This window comes from Lactuca serriola, chromosome 2 (genome assembly GCF_051521515.1).
Source record: "Lactuca serriola cultivar US96UC23 chromosome 2, Lser_US96UC23_V15, whole genome shotgun sequence".
Classification (NCBI taxonomy): Eukaryota; Viridiplantae; Streptophyta; class Magnoliopsida; order Asterales; family Asteraceae; genus Lactuca; species Lactuca serriola.
Genome location: NC_136409.1, coordinates 190,532,232 through 190,538,898, shown reverse-complemented (window position 1 = coordinate 190,538,898; position 6,667 = coordinate 190,532,232).

Sequence of the window (6,667 nt, the reverse complement as noted above, 5' to 3'; positions counted from 1 at the left end):
TGGAATTGCCAGCAGAGTTGGGGCAAATCCACGACACTTTTCATGTGTCGCAATTGAGGAAATGTATTGCCGATGAGTCGGCAGTAGTTCCATTAGAGGATATTCAGGTGGATGCGAGCCTGAATTATGCCGAGAGACCAGTAGCCATTAGAGATCGGAAGATCAAGGTACTGAGGAACAAGGAGGTACCTCTAGTGTTGGTTCAGTGGCAACACCGGAAGGGATCAGAGATGACCTGGGAGCCGGAGCGCGAGATGCGGGAGCAGCATCCGGAACTATTTTCAGAGCGAGAGTTCGAGGGCGAAGTCTAGTTCTAGTGGGGGAGAGTTGTAACAGCCCGGATTTCCAGGTATTTTATTGTTTTGTTATTTTTGGTGTTTTGAGAGGGGACTCGGCGAGTTGGAGCTCAGACTCGCCGAGTAGGGTCGCGATTCTGGACGCGGGATTCGTCTGGACTGGGCGAGTCCAGGATATGGACTCGGCGAGTCCACGCTGTTTAATGAAACCCTAATTTCTCGGGTTTGGGACCTATTTAAAGGGCCTTATGGCCGTCATTTGCACCCAACAGTCCATAGAGAGAAACCCTAGAGTGCTTTAGCGATTTGAGAGAGAAAGGAAGCATTTCTTGACATTTGTGTGTTGTTTAGCAAAGAAGAGGGAGGCTCTAGCCAAGAGGAGGCAAAGGGGACTGCTATTCGGTGGATTGGAAGCTTAGCCCTTCAATCTAAAGGTATGATTTCGGCTCATCTCCTGTTTTGTGAAGTATAATTGATTTTAGGGTTTCTTGTGACCTTGTTGAGTTGATTGGACGGCCAAATAGTCCCTTGCTAGTGATGAGACTTCGGATCTGGATCCATAGAGGTCCAGAGAGCCTCATTCATCAAGCTTTATATAGAACAATGGAGGTTATGACCTTGAGTAGTGAGATTTGTTGATGATTCTTCATATATGGTCAAATAAAGGTTGTTTATGCATAAAGTCTGGAGCTTTACGTGGTGAATCACTCTAGGAAGGCCAGATCTATGAATTGTTGGAATAGATCTGACCTTAGGAGCAAGTTTGAGTGATTGCATGGCATGGACTCGCCGAGTCCGATGAGCAGACTCGGCGAGTAGCTTGAAGATTGCCTTGGACCAACCAGTGAGTGGTCCAGTCGAGTCATGGTTTGACCCAGTGAGTCAGGGCGAGTTAGGGAGGGTTGTCAAGTGGTCTGAGTCGAGCTGGGACTCGCCGAGTCGTTCTTAAGACTCGTCGAGTTGAGTCGGGGTGGCCCCGCGATTCTTCCAGGTGGAACTCGTCGAGTCAGGGGGAGTACTCGACGTGTAAGAAGGGAATCCTAGAGAGTTGGTGAAAACGTCTAGACTCGCCGAGTTGCCCTCGTGCACTCGCCGAGTCCGGTCAAAGTTGACCGTTGACCGTTGACCAGAGTTGACCTGTGTTGACTTCTTAGGGATAGTCAACCTTAGAGATAAAAAGTGTTAATTAGAGACATATGATGTTATAGGAGGATTATAGCTCGGAGGATCGGGCACGAGGGATTCAGGATTTGTGAGTCATCGAGATCCGCGAGGTGAGTCTTCTCACTATACTTTACCTTGAGTAGGTAATCAGAGTTATGTGTTAGTGTATGTATGTTATGTGTATGTTATGTGTTGTACTGCATTATTTCCATGTGATTTATGTTGTGCATGATTACAGAGTTGGAACCGGAAGGTCCCTAGAGTTAGAACCTGAGGGTTCACAGAGTTGGGTGCACGGACCCATAGAGTTATGGCCTCGAGTGGCTAATATGTGTTTATGTGGTATTTTGGGGAACTCACTAAGCTTCGTGCTTACAGTGTTAGTGTTGTTGTTTCAGGTACTAGCGATGACCGTGGGAAGGCGCCGGCTTGATCTGTACACACGCAGGGGACTTTGATATATTTACATTGATCTTGGGGTTTTGTGTAATGTGAATTGAGATTTAAACCTGATGTTTTTATGAAAAATTAATGAGAAATGTTTTTATAAATTGCGAAAAATTATTTTAAAATTTTCGGTGTTACATTGTATGTGGTATTTTGGGGAACTCACTAAGCATTTATGCTTGTCGTGTTATGTGATATGTGTTTCAGGTACTAGCGAGGATCGCGGGAAGGCGCCGACATGATTTGTACACACTGATAGAGGATTTTGTATTTGAGATTCTGGGATATGTTTTACCATGATAACATTTGATACACTTGAGTTTTGAGATGATTTATATGAGATATGTTATGTTTGAAAAATGAAAAATTGTTTTAAATTTTCACGTCGTTACAACATTGTTGAGTTCATGTGGTAGTCGGAGTCTATAAGCTACCGGGCCGATTCTAGCAAGAATCTCGAATGGCCCGATGTACCTTGGATTTAGTTTCCCACGTTTTCCAAAATGTGTCATTCCCTTCCAGGGTGAGACCTTTAACAGAACGTGGTCACCAACCTGGAACTCCAAGGGTTTGCGTCGCTTATCTGCATCATAACTCTTTTTCTAGTCGCTGGATGCTTTCAGCCGTTCACGGATTTGAACAATCTTCTCAGTAGTTTCTTATATAATTTACAGGCCGGTGATGATGATGTCCGGAACTTGCCTCTTTGTTAGTTGCGTGTAAACCACTTCCACCCAACACAGATGTGATCTGCACTTGCGGCCATAGAGGGCTTCAAATGGTGCAACTTTGATGCTAGTGTGATAGTTGTTATTGTACGAGAATTTGATGAGTGGTAAATGGTTATCCCAAGCTTTACTAAGTCTATCACACAAGCTCACAAACATGTTCTCCAGCGTCTGTATGGTTCTTTCGCTTTGCCCATCAGTCTGGGGATGGTACGCTATACTCATGTCGAGTTTGGTTCCCAAGGATTTTTGTAGTGGCTGCCAGAACCGTGAGGTGAATCTACTATCTCTGTCAGAGATGATGGATATTAGTACACCATGTAATCGTATGATCTCTTTAGTGTAGGTTCTAGTTAGCTTCTCCATCTTTTCGGTTTCTTTTATTGCTAGGAAGTGCGCGGATTTGGTCAATCTGTTAACAATCACCCAGATGGTACCGAGTCCACCTATCGTCTTGGGTAACTTGGTGATGAAGTCCATGGTTATCGGCTCCCACTTCCACCCGAGTATTTCCTGTTGTTATAGTAAACCCGAGGGATTTTAGTATTCTACCTTGACCTTGGCGCAAGTCAGGCACTTTCCCACATAAGTAGCAATTTTTGCCTTCATATTTGGCCACCAATAGAGTTTCTTGAGATCCAGATACATCTTTTCTGAACCAGGATGAACGAAGTATTTGCTCTTGTGAGCCTCATTCATAACAATGTTTTTGTACCCATTAAATTTCGGTGTTCAGATCCGATTCATGAGATAATATGCTCTGTTATCCTTAACTTTAAGGTTCTTATCCATTCCTCGTAGGGCCTCTTCTACAACGTTCTCAGGTTTCAAGGATTCTACCTGCACCTCCTTGATTTGTGTGTACAGGTGTGAATGGATGGTCATGGTTAACGAATTTACTCGGCGGCCCGAGTATTCTTTCCGCCTTAGGGCGTCTGCTACTAAGTTGGCCTTGTCCGGATGATAAAAAATTTCGCATTCATAGTCATTTAGCAGTTCAACCCATTGTGTAACAGCCCGGATTTCCAGGTATTTTATTGTTTTGTTATTTTTGGTGTTTTGAGAGGGGACTCGGCGAGTTGGAGCTCAGACTCGCCGAGTAGGGTCGCGATTCTGGACGCGGGATTCGTCTGGACTCGGCGAGTCCAGGATATGGACTCGGCGAGTCCACGCTGTTTAATGAAACCCTAATTTCTCGGGTTTGGGACCTATTTAAAGGGCCTTATGGCCGTCATTTGCACCCAACAGTCCATAGAGAGAAACCCTAGAGTGCTTTAGCGATTTGAGAGAGAAAGGAAGCATTTCTTGACATTTGTGTGTTGTTTAGCAAAGAAGAGGGAGGCTCTAGCCAAGAGGAGGAAAAGGGGACTGCTATTCGGTGGATTTGAAGCTTAGCCCTTCAATCTAAAGGTATGGTTTCGGCTCATCTCCTGTTTTGTGAAGTATAATTGATTTTAGGGTTTCTTGTGACCTTGTTGAGTTGATTGGACGGCCAAATAGTCCCTTGCTAGTGATGAGACTTCGGATCTGGATCCATAGAGGTCCAGAGAGCCTCATTCATCAAGCTTTATATAGAACAATGGAGGTTATGACCTTGAGTAGTGAGATTTGCTGATGATTCTTCATATATGGTCATATAGAGGTTGTTTATGCACAAAGTCTGGAGCTTTACGTGGTGAATCATTCTAGGAAGGCCAGATCTATGAATTGTTGGAATAGATCTGACCTTAGAAGCAAGTTTGAGTGATTGCATGGCATGGACTCGCCGAGTCCGATGAGCAGACTTGGCGAGTAGCTTGAAGATTGCCTTGGACCAACCAGTGAGTGGTCCAGTCGAGTCATGGATTGACCCAGTGAGTCAGGGCGAGTTAGAGAGGGTTGTCAAGTGGTCTGAATTGAGTCGGGGTGGCCCCGCGATTCTTCCAGGTGGAACTCGTCGAGTCAGGGGGAGTACTCGACGTGTAAGAAGGGAATCCTAGAGAGTTGGTGAAAACGTCTAGACTCGCCGAGTTGCCCTCGTGCACTCGCCGAGTCCGGTCAAAGTTGACCGTTGACCGTTGACCAGAGTTGACCTGTGTTGACTTCTTAGGGACAGTCAACCTTAGAGATAAAAAGTGTTAATTAGAGACATATGATGTTATAGGAGGATTATAGCTCGGAGGATCGGGCACGAGGGATTTAGGATTTGTGAGTCATCGAGATCCGCGAGGTGAGTCTTCTCACTATACTTTACCTTGAGTAGGTAATCAGAGTTATGTGTTAGTGTATGTATGTTATGTGTATGTTATGTGTTGTACTGCATTACTTCTATGTGATTTATGCTGTGCATGATTACAGAGTTGGAACCGGAAGGTTCCTAGAGTTAGAACCTGAGGGTTCACAGAGTTGGGTGCACGGACCCATAGAGTTATAGCTTCAAGTGGCTAATATGTGTTTATGTGGTATTTTGGAGAACTCACTAAGCTTCGTGCTTACAGTGTTAGTGTTGTTGTTTCAGGTACTAGCGATGACCGTGGGAAGGCGCCGGCTTGATCTGTACACACGCAGGGGACTTTGATATATTTACATTGATCTTGGGATTTTGTGTAATGTGAATTGAGATTTAAACTTGATGTTTTTATGAAAAATTAATGAAAAATGTTTTTATAAATTGTGAAAAATTATTTTAAAATTTTCGGTGTTACAAGTTGGTATCAGAGCCTTGGTTTGAGGGATTCGAGTACACCTTCGAGCGTATTTGAACTCAAACTGGGGATTTAAAATGTATTTTCAAAAAGAGTAAAAGATTTCTTTGAAAAACGCAGAGCAAGAGATGTGTGTACGATCAGTCAGCGCCCGGACGGTGATTTCCCAAAATACCTTTATATATTATGTGATATTGATATGATGTATCCGCATGCTAGAGTAGGCTAGGTATTGCTATTAGGACTAGGGTGGCCTGATTTGTGATGCCTTAGCCTAGGGAGATGTGGGCTGCTATGAGATGCTTGAGAGTGAGTAGGTAGCAGCGAGGGGCTTATGAGAGATCTATTAGAGAGTGGTCTATGCATGATAGAGTACTTGAGACCTGGGATCCAAAGAGAAGGACTTGGAGTGTATTCCGGTGCGGTGCGGACAGTAGTATTGGGCCCGTACTACTGGAAGCACCGGGGCGGTGTGCAGCCCAAGTCAAAATCTTGGAATGCCAAGAATCGAGGAGGAAAGAGTTGACGAGTGTGAGCATACTCGTGTGGATTCTAATTTATCGTATGTTGTATTTCAGAGGTAGATCATGGTGAGGATGCGTTTGATGCCCGAGAGCAGTGGTACCAGTGAGGAGGAGATCCGCCGGATCATTCAGGAGGAGGTGGCTGCGGCCATCAGGGCAGAGATACCGGAGATGTTTGGGTCTATAAAGACCACACTGATTGAGACGTTTGATGAGCGTTATGCCGCTCTTTCTGAGGCTGCTGCTGCAGCGGCTACCGCAGCGATTGCTGCTACGAGGCCGCAGGGTGGGGATGCGTTGCTGTTCCGTGAGTTCAGCAACACAAAACCACCAGAGTTTGATGGTACTCAGGATCCGGTGGCAGCTATGAGGTGGATATCTGATATTGAGGGGTGTTTCTTCACTTGCTCGTCTCCTGAGCATTTGAAGGTCCGGTTCGCGCTGAACCAGCTTCGCTTGGGAGCGAAGGACTGGTGGAAGTTCGTGACGGCGCATTATACACCTGCTGAGCTTTCTGCGGTGACCTGGGAGAGGTTCACCACCATGTTTCGGGATGAGTACGTTCCCCAGGTGGAGAGGGAGCGTTTAGCACAGGAGTTTCTGACCCTCAAGCAGGGTACTGAGTCTGTTACAGCGATCACGAGGATGTTCCACGAGAGGGCGATGTTCTGCCCTGAGCACGTGTCCACTGAGCAGGCACGTATGAGCCGCTACTTGAGCATCTTGAGGCGGGATATTCGGGAGTTCGCTGCGAACTCCTCGTACCGGACATTTGCCGAGCTTCAGGCAAATGCCCGGAAGAGGGAGATTGAGCTTGAGACTCA